This window comes from Lissotriton vulgaris, chromosome 4_1 (assembly GCF_964263255.1).
Source record: "Lissotriton vulgaris chromosome 4_1, aLisVul1.2, whole genome shotgun sequence".
NCBI lineage: Eukaryota > Metazoa > Chordata > Amphibia > Caudata > Salamandridae > Lissotriton > Lissotriton vulgaris.
This window is the reverse complement of record NC_141691.1, coordinates 1,557,107,678-1,557,123,312: the sequence shown is the minus strand read 5'-3', so window position 1 is coordinate 1,557,123,312 and position 15,635 is coordinate 1,557,107,678. Positions and strand designations below refer to the sequence as shown.

The window sequence follows — 15,635 nt, the reverse complement described above, 5'->3', positions numbered from 1 at the left end:
ATAAATACAACTATTTGCCCCACAGAGCGTGCTGCATTGATGGTCCCCAGGAGGACACCATTCCTGGAAATAAGTGGTCTGCTGTTTTCGGACCGGTAATAACTGGGATTTGCATAAAAAGCAGGGGGCTTGTCCTTAGGAGAACAAGAGCATGGGCTCTGAATGGAATTTCAAGAGGTGGCTTCAGGACAGTGGGTAAGCAAGGCATGTCCATGGGTCTGGCCCCTCCTCATCTTCCTTTGATTCTTCTTCATATTCTCTGTCCTCCTCGCCTTCCCCTTCCCCATAGTATAACACTGAGGAAGAGGATGAAGGTCCCTAATGCAAATGGCAAGTACAGTAAGAAGGTACAACCCATCACCTGTTTTTGCTTCCGGAAAGCCTTTGTCTTCAGATCCCAAGCCCTTGAGCAGGAGCATAAGAGTCCTGTTTGGATAGCTTGAGACACCTCTTCTGGCCTAGCTGCCCATACATTTAAAGGTCAAGAGGCTCGTAATTTATGCATGAATGGCATGATTTGGATAGGTTGATCACCCTCAAATTCATGTCTCACTTTAATCCTATGGAAGGGCCAAAAGTGAGCCTCCCAAGACTGCTCAGATGGGGACCTTGTTGGTCACGGGACCATTACTCCTAAAAATGCTTCTCCTGCTGCGGGGACGCTAGCAGGGTACGAGTCGGGGGTACACGCGGGTGGATGGCGTCCACCCACTTTTTTTACAGGTTGGATGCCATCCACCCTGCCAAGAAGTTGAACCCCACTAAAAAAGATGCTGAATTCATCCCAAACACCGGGACACTTTCAGTAGCGCCTGCATGTTGTTATCTGCTTTTGATCCGCAAGAACGTGCAAGCGGGGACAGGATGGGGAGCTGTTATTTCTGAATCCTGCTGGGCTCATAACAAAGGCCGAGTTTGAGGGGTGTTCAGGCCTCCTTTTGTTCGAATCTTCTGGCTTGCAGCCATCAGGAGCCTCACACCTAAAAGCAAATGCAGCAGTGGGGAAACAAAGGCTCACACCTTGTTAGCACTTCCTACATACTTAAGAGAGGCATCTTTTCACTTTGTTCAGGCTCTGTTTAGAAGCTATGTATGCACTGTAAGAACAGCTGGTGTGTCGATCTTTCCAAGTATTTGCACAAAATAAATAGCATTTATATAGCGCTTACTACCCCTGAGAAGGCACGTTGTAATCATTTAAATATCACTATTTTTGTATTTTAAAGCACTATGGGTAGGGGAAGTTTCACACTGACAAAAGGCACCATTAGTTAATGTGAAGCTCACAAAAGTGAATCTTCTGCCTAAATCAGGAGGCTTTGGAAGTATACTCAAAATGTGCTCCAATGTACTCATGATCGGCCTGCTAAACATATATGTGAGGGCTTAAAAGCTAATGTCACTGCTTGTGATCCCACTTCCTGTGATGTCACGCTCTCTGATGTCACACGCCGCAATGTCATACGCCATGATGCCACTTGCATACTGATTGAATTGTTAGTCCCCCCACTTCTTTTTTTAGGACTTGTGCCCTGGACGCTAGGCTATACCAGAGGTATACTGGCTTGAATCTATTCTTGACAGCTCAAACATATGCCACCTAGATGACACAGCTCCTCATGGAGGGCTTCCAGGAGCCCTCTTAGCTGGTCCTTAGGGGCAGGATTGTGCAGTGTTGATATTCGGGTACAGAAGATGTTGGTCTTCAACATCTAATGCAATGCACCAGATATCTCTGCCATGGCTGCTTGTTCATCTGTGGCAGCACATGGAGAGATCTGGGCCTTAGATTGAAAGGTGGAGCAATCCAGAAAGCCAACAAGTGTTTTATCAAAGTGTTGCTTGACATAAATATCAGGTCCTAAATATTGACAACAAAAAATTAGCATATTTGGTGTAATAGCAAAAACTCTAGAACGAATGAAGCAATATATTAATAAATGAAATTTCGGATACAATAAGTATGCAAGATGATATTTCTGCATGCCATATTAGAAGATGCAACTTAACAATATTGTGAACCGCACATCTGAAGGCACAAAGGATATACTTTTATTATATAGTTTGGTATACAGGGTAGTCCACAATAAATGTGCCTTAGCACCCTATCCAGTAAACTGTAATTTTGTCTGCTGCATTGAGAGTCCCTGTTGACTCTGCCTGTAGTAACCTTAAACTTAGGACCCCACAAACACCAGGAAGTAATTCTAAGTACCAAAGACAATCCACCCTTATTTGGGTAGCAATTCTAATTTATTCTTTTCTTCTTCGGCACCACCAGAAAAAGCCTTGTGCTCCCAAACTGAAAAAAATTCAAATGACTCAAACCTGATCCCAGGGTGTCAGCACCATTAAGTGTTTTACTTTTCAAAAACAAATTCCTACTTTGGGAGTTTGATTCTGAAAATTAAAAATGCTTGCTGAGCAGGCGTATGAAACATGGTGACCACTCATCAAGTTACTGAATAAACAAAACAGGTGCCAATACTGGACTAACTTTATCAGTAAATACCAAAGAAACTGTTAAGAATAAAACATGACAGTCTATAAACGCATTATCTCAAATTTATTTTCAAGCGTTGTTTAAAGATGTTCTTATTTTTGAAAGATACTTTTTTGTGTGCATACCAAAAGTATATACAAAATATAAAGAAACATTATATACACATATTTACAATAGGAAAAAATATATTTACTCAGCCCCACTGATACTTTCACTCCTCGTGCATAGCTTTTATATTCAAAAACAACCTAAACAAACAATACATTACAAAGAAAACATTACAAAAGAGTATTACAATAAACAACAAATACCACTGAGGTAACAGTCCGTGTCAGTAATATTATATATATAAAAAACTGTATTCTACATAAACCAATAGTGAGTGCAAGCATTGCTCGTAACAGAAGCTTATTCAATGTTGGAAGATATCAACTTGTTCTTTTTTTGCAATTTTTATATATATGACACTGGACCATCAAGGTCGACGCGTTTCGAACCCCCTAGTGTAAGTGTTCACAAACACAGGAGACCGAAGAGATCGTTTTTGGTCCTGAGGAGAACCCCTACACTTAGGGGGTTCGAAACGCGTTACATTTTTGCATAAAATAGAAAACCCCTTATAGGACCTATAACTTCATGCTTATTCATACCTGGTGAAGGTAATTTTGATGGTCATCTGCTGAAAGCAGACAGGGTGTTTCATTTTCTCTTGCAACTGTTGATTGCTGGGAAATGAGTTATCCTGATTGCTCCCCGTCCCCTCTTCTTCCCTGATTTTCTCCTAGAGGATTTCCAGCAGCTTCCTCTTTTTATCTGTATATTAAGAGGGTATGGCTCAAATGGCAGAGGCTGTCCAGTGGATTATCTTTCATAATTCAGGCTTTGAGTGTTCTATCACCCTGGACTTCTGTAGTCCTCTTTCCATTCTTATTGTATTAAGGTTATGTTTGGGAATATGACCTTCAGGAGTCTTCTACTCTCTGGGTCTAGTAGGAGTCCATTTAGGCTTTATATTAACCAAAGTGCAATAGTTTGTGTCTTTTTCTGCACTTCTTTTGGGAGGTTTTTTTGGTCTTGACCCCAACTGAAGTCTTCGGTACAAGTGTGGGATTTCTTTTTGGACACAGCAGCCCTCAAAAGCCACCATTTGAACACCTTTCATTGCCTTCTTTCCAGCTCCTGTTGATGAAAGTCTTCTTTTTGGTATCTGTCACATCAGCTCGCCATTTGGTCGGCTGGAGTAGCTGGTTTCCAGAGCTCATTCTCTTTGTATTTGTTTATGCAAATAATAAACGTATATTGCTACTTCATGCAATAGACTCACTTTATTGCTCTCAGAAGGATGAGAGTCAAAATGAACGGTCTTAGATTTGAAGCTGGGATCATGGGGCAAACACAGATCCTTATTTTAGATACATTAGTCCTCTGAACCACCAATCTGGCTATTTGCAAGAAAAAGATTTGGTTAGAGATTGCCAACTAGTTGGTCATGTTGTTCTGTGTTAAATAGTACTAGTTCCTATTTTTGGAAATTGGAGAGCGAAAGAACAGAAACAGCACCTATAAGTTGACAAACCTACCACAGTAATCGATGGGCTGACGTAAGAAGCCAAACCCGTCCATTGATGTGCTGTATTGAATAGAATATACTGTGTGTTGATCCAGCCTGAGAACGGTGCTCGCCAAACCTTTCCCTCACCTGGTCGCAGTCAGTAGAAGAAACATAGGTGGGATGCCAAGGACCTAAACCGTGCTTATCTGCAAAAAAAACAACCTTAAGCTCTCAAAGGCAGTGTCAGCCCACTTCAAGTGGCTGCTTCAACACAGTGCTCCTCTGGTTGAACACAGTCTTTAGATTTAAGTTTACACCTTCAAATATTAAATCCCTTCTACAAAAATAGACTCGTAGCTATGCAGGTATGAGTTCGCTTTAGGTTTAAAGCTCCAAGCATTTATGGTACTTTAGCTGTGACAGTATCATAGATTCATCACTACAACTGGATAGCTCTGAAGGGTATTATATTTTTTGTATGGCATGGGGGAGGTATTGGCCAATTAGTAAAACTTCCCCTGCAATAACCTTTCGGGCATTCTGACACCTATTCAGACATAATGGGGAGGGGTGCACCCCACAAACTGACGGTGTCTGACCTCTCATGACTGACTTTGGGCACAGATGGGTGAATACACTGATAATCCCCGTTCTGAGGAGTGTAGTGTGTAGTAAATGACTGTGAGTGGGTTTATCAACTGTGAACCTCTGGTAGCCACCACTGCTTGTGGGCAGGTTGAAGAGTGAGCCGTGTGGGCAACGCACATTCACTGCTTACCAAATAGCTGTCTTCGGTCTTCTCATAAGGGCCTTTACATTACAGCTTTTTTAACAGTGATGTATTACAAGGCTAATCAGTGGTGTACGGTAGGGCTGGGTGTAGTTTGCATAGCGCCACTACGCACACTACGCAGAATTTTGGAATAAATGTGTGGAAAATGAGGGCACATCCTGAGGCTTGTGTGCCCGGGACAGGGGTCCCTCGTGCCAGCCAGACTCCCTGATCCCCCCGGACTGGTTGGGTTGGAAAGCAGGGACCGGTCCCAGGGCCTGGGTTTGGGAGCCCCGTCCTACAGCCTGCCAAGAGTTTATCTGCCCGGGACAAGGGTCACTGGTGCAGAGCCCCGGAGACCTGCAAGGCTCCCGGGCAGTCCTACCCCGGGCGTCTGGGCCCCAGGGGCGTTTGCGGGCCTCCCCATCCCTGAGATCCAGAGTGGGGTTTTGGAGTCCCCCTGAGCCCTGCAGCCCCAGAGCCCTTTAGCCCTGCAGCCCCCGAAACCTGCAGCCCAGGAGCCCTGCAGCCCCCGAACCCTGCAGCCCCGAGACCTCTCATGACTGACTTTGGGCACAGATGGGTGAATACACTGATAATCCCCGTTCTGAGGAGTGTAGTGTGTAGTAAATGACTGTGAGTGGGTTTATCAACTGTGAACCTCTGGTAGCCACCACTGCTTGTGGGCAGGTTGAAGAGTGAGCCGTGTGGGCAACGCACATTCACTGCTTACCAAATAGCTGTCTTCGGTCTTCTCATAAGGGCCTTTACATTACAGCTTTTTTAACAGTGATGTATTACAAGGCTAATCAGTGGTGTACGGTAGGGCTGGGTGTAGTTTGCGTAGCGCCACTACGCACACTACGCAGAATTTTGGAATAAATGTGTGGAAAATGAGGGCACATCCTGAGGCTTGTGTGCCCGGGACAGGGGTCCCTCGTGCCAGCCAGACTCCCTGATCCCCCCGGACTGGTTGGGTTGGAAAGCAGGGACCGGTCCCAGGGCCTGGGTTTGGGAGCCCCGTCCTACAGCCTGCCAAGAGTTTATCTGCCCGGGACAAGGGTCACTGGTGCAGAGCCCCGGAGACCTGCAAGGCTCCCGGGCAGTCATACCCCGGGCGTCTGGGCCCCAGGGGCGTTTGCGGGCCTCCCCATCCCTGAGATCCAGAGTGGGGTTTTGGAGTCCCCCTGAGCCCTGCAGCCCCAGAGCCCTTTAGCCCTGCAGCCCCCGAAACCTGCAGCCCAGGAGCCCTGCAGCCCCCGAACCCTGCAGCCCCGAGCCCTGCAGCCCCGAGCCCTACAGATCCAGAGCCCTGCAGCCCCGAGCCCTGCAGCCCCAGAGCCCTGCATCCCCGAGCCCTGCAGCCCCCGAGCCCAGCCGCCCCAGAGCCCTTCAGCCCCAGAGCCCTACAAGGGCAGGCGGGGTGGGAGCCCTCCCATGAAATCTCGGGTGGACAGCTGGAAGTCCTTTCGATGCCACCCATCTGGTCGCACTTTTACCCTCGGCCATCTGGTCGCACGCAATGCTTTCCAACGGGGCGATCAGATGGCCGGGCTTCCCTGGAAGTCCCGATGAGGTACCATTTGCCTCACCGATCCCAGAGAGGGCTCCAGAAGGTCGGGCGCCTCCGCGCCCTGGGTCCCTTCCATCACTCTGTGCACGCGGGCTCCATGAAAGAGGGGTAGCATTCCTCTGGATTACTAGGGGCATGGTATGCCCAGACACTCCTCCCGGGCTGGCGGTTCTCTGCCGGGGAACAGATGGGCTATGCCTGGGCAACACCTCCCAGGCATCCGGGGCTCCCTCCTCCGGCCCGCGGTGTGGCAAAGTACCCGGTACGGGCTCCATGGGTCCCGGGCAGTCCTGTCCCGGGTATACGGGCTCGAGAGCCCCGGCAGCCCCACCTGTGCCTGAGGCCCAGCAGCCGGGCTCTCTGAGCCCCCGGGAAGCCGAGCCCCTGAGCCCTGCATGGGCAGGCAGGAGCCCTACCGCGAAGGCCTCGGGGCAGGCAGATGGGAGACCTTTTCGTCCCAGCCATCTAGTCGCACCTCTCCCCTCGGCCATCTGGTCGCATGCAATGCTTTCCAATGGGGCGACCTTCCCTGGAAGTCCCGATGAGGTGCTATTCCCGACCCGATCCCAGCCAGGGCTCCAGGAGATCGGGCACGTTCGCTCCCTGGGTCCCCTCTGCTACTCTGCGCATGCGGGTTCCCAGAAAGAGGGGTAGCCTTGCTCCCGATTACTAGGGGCAGGGTACTCTGGGACCCCTCTCGGCCTAGCCTTAGCCGGGAGATGGACGGGCCATTATGCCGCCCTAGCCCTGGGTCTGTCCCTGGGCCTGCAGCGTGGCAGGCTGCCCTGGATGGGGGCTGTCGGGCCCAGGGAGACTCCCACTGATGGTCAGGGTCCTGGGGCCCGGCCCCGGGGCCCCGGGGAGGGTGGCCTCCCCACCCGGGGCTCCGTCCTCGGTCCTGCCACCTGGCAGGGTGACCGGGATGGGGTCCGGAGGGCCTGGGGAGGCTTCTCCTGCACCTCTGGGCCTGGAAGCCCTGGCTGGGTCCAGGGGCCTAGCCGGGTGCTCCGGCCCTGGGCCCAGTCCCCTGGCCTGCCAGGATTTTGTTGTGCCCGGGGAGCCTCCCCTTGCTTTTCAGGGTTCAGGAGCTCAAACCGGGGCCCCTGAGGGCCCCGGGGAGGGTGGCCTCCCCTCCCCGGGCTCCATCCTTGGTCCTGCCGTGTAGCAGGGTACCCAGGACGGTGTCTGGGAGGCCCGGGGAGGCTTCCCCTACGCCTCCTGGCCTGGGAGCCCTGGCTGGGTCCAGGCGCCCCGCCGAGCCTGGGTCGTGTGTTCCAGCCCTAGGTCAGGTGCTCCAGCCCTGGGCCTTGTCCCCCAGGTTGCTGCACTGCCAAAGGCCCAATACGAGGTTCTGTTGTGCCCGGGGAGTCTCCCCTTGCTTGGCTCGGTTCAGAAGCTCCATCCGGGGTCTCAGAGGGCTCTGGGAGGGTGGCCTCCTCGCCCCGGGCTCCGTCCTCGGTCCTGCCGTGTGGCATGGTACCCGGGACGGTGTCTGGCAGGCCCGGGGAGGCTTCGCCTGCGCCTCTGGGCCTGAGGAGCCTCCCTTTGCTTGGCTGGGTTCAGGAGCTCTATCCGGGGGCCCTGAGGGCCCTGGGGAGGGTGGACTCCCCTCCCTGGGCTCTGTCCTCGGTCCTGCCACATGGCAGGGTGCCCAGAAAGGTGTCTGGCAGGCCCGGGGAGGCTACCCCTGCGACTCCGGGGCCCGCCGGTCCCCAGGTCGTGTGCTCCGGCCCTGGGTCGGGTGCTCTGGCCTGGGCCCTGTCCCCCTGGCTGCCGCACTGCCAAAGGCCCAGGACGGGAGTTTTGTTGTGCCCGGGGAGCCTCCCCTTGCTTGGCTGGGTTCAGGAGGTCCACCCGGGGCCCCTTAGGGCCCCAGGGAGTTTGGCATCCTCGCCCCTGGCTCCGCCCTTGGTCCTGCAGTGTGGCAGGGTGCCCGAGACGGTGACCGGCAAGCCTGGGGTGGCTTCCCCTGCGCCTCTGGGCCTGGGAGCCCTGGCTTGGTCCAGGGGCCCCGTCGGGCCCCGGGTCAGGTGCCGGCTGACCCCGTCCTGGGCCTTTGGACGCCCGGCTGCCGGACCGCCAAAGGCCCAGGACGGGGTCCGTCGGTCCCGGGCAAACCTTCTCTGCTTCTCCGGGTGTCCGCGGGCTCTGGGTCGGAGGGCCTGTCCGGTCCACCTCACCGCCTCCATGGCTGGGGGCTAGCAAGGGCCCTGGGCCTCTGGTCCCCTATGCCCAGGCACCCGCTCACTCTTTCGCTGGCGCACAGAGCGAAAAGATGGCTTGCCTTTCATGCCCGGCCATCTGGTCGCACCTTACCCTTCGGCAGATTGGTCACACCCAATGCTTTCCTATGGGGCAAGCAGATGGCTGAGCTTCCCTGGAAGTCCCGATGAGGTGCCATTTGCCTCCCTGATCCCAGCGAGGGCTCCAGGAGGTGAGATACTTTCGCTCCTTGGGTCGCCTCTGTCACCGCGAGTGCACGGATTACAAGAAAGGGGGGTAATTCTCCTCCGGATTACTAGGGAGAGGGTCAGTCAGACCTCCGTGAGGTCTGGCGATTCTGAAACAGGGGAAGGCAGCACCTGGGCCCACCCGCCGGGGCCTCCAGGAGCCCGGGTACGCACCTGCCTCTCAGCCCCTTGCCGATGGTCCTTTTTCTCCGAGTTTGCTCAGGCAAACCTCCGTGAGGTCCGGCCATGCTGAGACGGGGAAGGCAGTACCCAGGCCGATGGGCCTTTTTCTCTGAGTCTGCTTGCCTCGGGAGCGGGCAGGCAGGGGATGCTAAGCCAGCATACCCCCTGTGCAGGGTGGCCTGCCAGGGGATGCCCCGGCTGTACTCTCTGATCGATTGGGCACTCTCGGTCCATTTAGGGATGGACTGCTTGGCCAGCCTCGGCTGTTGTTTCAAGCAAAGAGCTTCAACCCCGCACGGACCGTCCGACTCGAGGGCCTGCCGCCTGCCGCGGCGGACGGACGGAGTTGCCTTCCTCCCGCCTCTCCTGCGCCCGTGAACATTTTTAAAAAGTTGCCCGTGACTCATGGCGGTGGATCATTCGGCTCGCGCGTCAATGAAGAACGCAGCTAGATGCGAGAATTAGTGTGAAATTCAGGACACATTGATCATCGACACTTCGAACGCACCTTGCGGCCCCGGGTTCCTCCCGGGGCTACGCCTGTCTGAGGGTCGCTCGATCGTCAATCGCCCCGGGGCTTTCCCTGGGAGGCGGCTGGGGCTGTCGTAGGGTTAGCTCTGCTTCCCCTTCGTCCCCCACAAGGTCGTCCCCCCGATCGCCCGTCTCAGGGTCCCTCGCTGGGTCCTGCCGCGGAGGTGTGCCGCCGGTGCGCCTGGCCCCCGAGAAAGGGGCCTGGCGCCAAGTCTATCCCAGGACCCATCCCGGGGTGCCTAGCTGTGTGCTGCGTGTGGCTGTCTAAGGTATCCCACCGACTGCCCGCGCACAAGCGCTTCGGGTGCCCACCTCTGCAGCCGGCTTCCTGGGGAGGGTGAAACCCTTCCGGATGCGATCAGGGGAAAGAGGGCGCGCACAGCTGGGACGCCAGGCCCCCCTGCTGCAGCAGGGGGGCCTGGCGTCCATCACCCGTCCCTTCCATTCAGAAGGGACGGGTGAAGGTCTCCATTGCCCTCGCCCAATCAAAAGGGAGTCGGGTTCAGATCCCCGAACCCCGAGTAGCGGAGATAGGCGCCCTCCCGGCTTCCAGTGCCGTAACGCAAACTATCCCGGAGAAGCCGGCGGGAGCCCTGGGGAGAGTTCTCTTTTCTTTGTGAAGGGCAGGGCACCCTGGAATGGGTTCACCCCGAAAAGGGGCCCGAGCCTTGGAAAGCGTAGCGGTTCCGGCGATGTCCAGTGAGCTCTCGTTGGTCCTTGAAAATCCGGGAGAGATGGTGTAAATCTTGTGCCGGGCCGTACCCATATCCGCAGCAGGTCTCCAAGGTGAACAGCCTCTGGCATGTTGGAACAATATAGGTAAGGGAAGTCGGCAAGTCAGATCCGAAACTTCGGAATAAGGATTGGCTCTAAGGGCTGGGTCGGTCGGGCTGGAGCGCGAAGCGGGGCTGGGTGCGCACTGCCGTTGGATGAGCTGCCTCTCTCCGGGGTGGCAGTGACTCTGGACGCAAGCCGGGCCCTTCCTGTGGATCACCCTAGCTGCGGTGGTCGCCTCTCCCCGTTCTCCCTCCCCGGGGGCACGGGCCGGCGTTCTGCCTCGGCCAGCGACTAGCAGCTGACTTAGAACTGGTGCGGACCAAGGGAATCTGACTGCTTAATTAAAACAAAGCATCGCGAAGGCACGAAGCGTGTGTTGACGCAATGTGATTTCTGCCCAGTGCTCTGAATGTCAAAGTGAAGAAATTCAATGATGCGCGGGTAAACGGCGGGAGTAACTATGACTCTCTTAACCTATTCTCGGTTGTAGTGGCCTTTACCTCCCAGTGGTCCCGCCGGTAACTGCCTCTGAAGTGCTAGACTCTGTGTAGAGAAGCATATAGAAACAGGCCAAACAAGGTTCTATCATGGCAGCGAGCGTGATAGTGAGAAATGGCAAAGCAAACGAACCCAATTCCAGATGGGGTAGTTCCTGGAGAATAAAAACCCCGTTAAGATGGCATAGGGAGGTGCTGTCTTTCCCAGAAATCATAAACCACCTCACCAAATTTGACAAACCAGCACTAGCTTCCAACAATGCAATGAATAACAACAATTCAGATCACGATATAGGCCCTAGTTCACCCCTTATAGCAGAAGAAGACACAACAGTAGACCTCAGCAAATCCATCAAGTTTGCAGCCAAGAATGACATTGGTACAGCAAAATTTTAAAATCTACCCGATGTATACGAGGTCAGCAAAGATGTAGTAACAAAGAAAAGTGATTACACAAAAAAAGTCACTTATTGGAAATACCCAAACGAAAAATATAAATGTGACTTGTGTGGAGACATAATGGGAACTTTTAAAGAACTGAGAAAACATGTCTCCAACAAGCACAAAGGCTTCTATCTCAAAACGTACTGTTCAAAATGTGACAAAGAAGCCGGATACCACAATATTGCATGCCATTATGCCAAATGTAAAGGAAGACCTCAAAAAGGAGAGCTGCCATTCCTCTGCAGCTTCTGTGACCTCAGATTTGGAACAAAAATTGGTGTTTCTCAACATGCTCGGCATGCGCATAAAAGAGCGCAAAATGAGGCTAGACTAGCAGCTTTAGCAAGCAGAAAACCGTCAAAATTATGGTCACAGGAAGAAATACTGCTACTAGCAGAATTGGAAAAAGTGTATGAAAATAAGAGGAATATTAATGCGCTGATGGTTCCACATTTTGACAACAAGAACAGAAAACAAATTTCAGAAAAAAACGGATAAAAGAGATAAAAGCAAACAATCCGCAAAAGATGTACTGCAAGCATCAAATGTTTCTGAAAATGACTCTTGCGATGAACCAGAGGTTACAGTGGAAGTAACAACAGAAAAGCACAGAGACTTTATCAATCGAAAACGTGCGCAAAAAATCAAGAACTTTGATGAACTGGAAGACAGAATATCAGAAATCGAGAAGTACACTCAAAACGTAGAGCAGCACGATGCTGCCATGGATCTGATGGATGAAGTACTGACTTATATCACAGAAAACACAACTGATATAAGTCCTGCTCTAGCAGGTGTACCAACAAATGAACCAACAAGTGAAATCAATAATGAGCCTATGAACTCTGCTCAAGATGAGCACCAGAATGCCTCAGTAGGAAACAAGATAACAAAAAAAGACAAGAAAAACAAAAGGCTTAATCGGACGCACAAGAAAAATTATGCAAAAGCAAAAGGCAGCTATGAAGAATACCAGGCAATGTTCAAAAAAGACAAAAAGAAAATTGCCAGGATTATTACTGACGGGACAGAAGATGCCACTTGCCAAATCAGTGCTGATGAAATCTTTCAATACTACAAAAACATAATTGAAAAAGAAAACAAGAAGAACCCTAAATTCATGCCGATTGATCGGATACCAGAGGACTATGAAATTAGACATCATTGCAAAGAAATAACACTGCTCGAAATAACTCATGCCTTTGAGAGCTCTAATCTGAAGAAAGCAGTGGGTCCTGATAAGATAGGTCTGAATGACTTATATAAAGTGCACAGCAGGCAACCAAGACTGCTACCCAGAGTTCTATCGTCTTGGTTGTTGATGAGAAGAGTACCAGAAATTATCAAAAAGAACCAATCAATTTTGATACCCAAGAATGTACAGATTAGTAAACTTACAAAAATCAGTAACTGGCGTCCAATTACCATCGGTATGGCATTCATGAAGTTATTCACAAAAATATGAACTAAAAGACAGTAATTTGTTGTTGAACTGAATACGAGACAAAAAGGCTTCATGAAGGTGACAGGCTGTCTCGAGAATTTGACTCTCCTGCAAAATATCATAAAAGGGGCACGAAAAAACAGTCACTCATTAGCAGTTGTGTTCATTGATATATCAAAAGCCTTCGACTCTGTCAGCCATGGTCACATTATACAGAGTCTCGCAAGGCAAAGAGTCCCATCAAACATCAGAGAAATAATAAAAGATTTATACACTGAATCAACAACATCTTGCAAGGGAAAGAACAACGAAGCAACTCCTGAAATAACAATCAAATCTTGGGTCAAACAAGGTGACTCTTTATCCCCACTTCTATTTAACATTGCCATGGATCCTCTGATCTGTGATCTTCAGAAAAATGGCACGGGCTTCACATTTGGATCAGATGGTCTTATTGAGCAAATCACCGCTCTCGCCTTTGCCGATGACATCGCAGTACTCAGCAGTACCTGGGAAGGAATGAGTACAAATCTGAAGATCATTGAAAAGTTCAGTAAAGCTACAGGTTTAAAACTGAATGTAAAAAAGACACCTGGATTTTATATCAGTCACCATAAAGATAAAATATTAATTAACAACTGTAAACAATGGCAATTTGAAAAAGAAAATATTGAAAATATTCATCCAGGAGAAAGTGAGAGATACCTCGGATTGAACTTTGATCCACACACTGGTCTTACAAGCAACAACAAAATCAATGAGGCTCTTGTCAATTGGGCTCAAAAACTTGATAATCTACCACTTAAGCCCATGCAGAAAATTGAAATGCTGTGCCAGTACTTGGTACCTAAACTATCATTCAAATTAGAAATGACAGGAACAGAAGCAAAAACGTTGAATGTTCTGGATCTAACAATAAAAAAGTATGTCAAACACTTTCTACACCTTCCTGCATACACATGTGATGGTCTCCTATATTGGAAAAGATCATTTGGGGGCCTCAGTATACCAAAACTATGTACACAAATTGGTCTCAATAAAGTCAATAGTTTATTGTATCTCAGGGCAGCTCCAGACCTGTACATAGCGCATTCATTCATGTATGTAGGAGAAAATATAAATGAAAAAATTGATAACATAATCAAAACACACAAACTGAACATTTTGGACAGTTGCTTTCTGAGTTATGATTTGAATCTGTTAGAAACATATGATTGGAGAAAAGAAGAGTTTGAGAAATGGGCAAATCTCCCTGTCCAAGGTGATGGTATAAAATGCTTAGCAAGTAATCCAACCTCAAACTTCTGGATCAGCAAGCATAACAAAATGAAAGAAAACCAGAACAAAGCTGCGCTGATGTTAAGAGCAAATGTTTTATATACCAGAGAAACCATTACCAGGGGAAGAAATCGTGCATTTGCTACATGTAGGTATTGTAATGATGTTTGTGAAACAATTTCTCATATCTCAGGTGCATGTCCTAAAACCAAGGATTCAGAAAAGGGGGTGGTGATGAACAGAGTGTCTGAATTAACCAGACCACTCTTTCCCAGTCCAAAGATCAGGGCTTGATCCATCACCGTTATTTATCTCACTGCACCATCCCAGCTCAGAACCTGGCTATATGCAAATCAGTCTGTCCCTGGCCCAGTGCATCATGGGAACAGGGCGGACTAAACTACCAAGCCAATTCTTCACCAGAAAGGAGACAAGCTACCGGGGACCGGTTTCTGGCATTTCAGCCTTCTTCGGCCCGGCTTGCTTGAATCCTGATGGTGCAGTGAGAAAGGGACTCATGTCTGAGTATCCCCTGCCACACCTATAGTGGCCAAAAACGATTCGGAAAAGGGGGTGGTGATGAACAGAGTGTCTGAATTAAGCAGACCACTCTTACCCAGTCCAAAGATCAGGGCTTGATCCATCACCGTTATTTATCTCACTGCACCACCCCAGCTCAGAACCTGGCTATATGCAAATCAGTCTGTCCCTGGCCCAGTGCATCATGGGAACAGGGCAGACTAAACTACCAAGCCAATTCTTCACCAGAAAAGAGACAAGCTACCGGGGACCGGTTTCTGGCATTTCAGCCTTCTTCGGCCCGGCTTGCTTGAATCCTGATGGTGCAGTGAGAAAGGTAGTCATGTCTGAGTATACCCTGCCACACCTATAGTGGCCAAAAACGATTCAGAAAAGGGAGTGGTGATGAACAGAGTGTCTGAATTAAGCAGACCACTCTTACCCAGTCCAAAGATCAGGGCTTGATCCATCACCGTTATTTATCTCACTGCACCATCCCAGCTCAGAACCTGGCTATATGCAAATCAGTCTGTCCCTGGCCCAGTGCATCATGGGAACAGGGCAGACTAAACTACCAAGCCAATTCTTCACCAGAAAGGAGACAAGCTACCGGGGACTGGTTTCTGGCATTTCAGCCTTCGGCCCGGCTTGCTTGAATCCTGATGGTGCAGTGAGAAAGGGACTCATGTCTGAGTATACCCTGCCATACCTATAGTGGCCAAAAACGATTCAGAAAAGGGGGTGGTGATGAACAGAGTGTCTGAAAAAAGAATTGGCTTGGTAGTTTGGTCTGCCCTGTTCCCATGATGCACTGGGCCAGGGTCAGACTAATTTGCATATAGCCAAGTTCTGAGCTGGGATGGTGCAGTGAGCTGAAAAACGGTGATGGATCAAGCCCTGATCTTTGGACTGGGTAAGAGTGGTCTGCTTAATTCAGACACTCTGTTCATCACCACCCCCTTTTCTGAATCATTTTTGTCCACCATAAGCGTGGAAGGGTATACTCAGATGTGAGTCCCTAGCTCATTGCACCATCAGGATTCAAGCAAGCCGGGCCGAAGACGGCTGAAATGCCAGAAACCGGTCCCCGGTAGCTTGTTTCCTTCCCAGTA

At 50.4% G+C, this 15,635-nt stretch overlaps 1 protein-coding gene and 1 non-coding gene across 3 annotated transcripts in view; one reads left to right on the top strand and one right to left on the bottom strand.

Moving 5' to 3' along the window:
• NKAIN3 (sodium/potassium transporting ATPase interacting 3) overlaps window positions 1-15,635 on the bottom strand; it is a 2,330,126-nt gene that overhangs the window by 1,722,832 nt on the left and 591,659 nt on the right. The gene's annotated exons all lie outside the window — the stretch shown is intronic.
• On the top strand, window positions 9,434-9,587 carry LOC147724237 (5.8S ribosomal RNA). The gene has a single exon (XR_015295519.1). It is a non-coding gene; the product is annotated as a 5.8S ribosomal RNA (ribosomal RNA).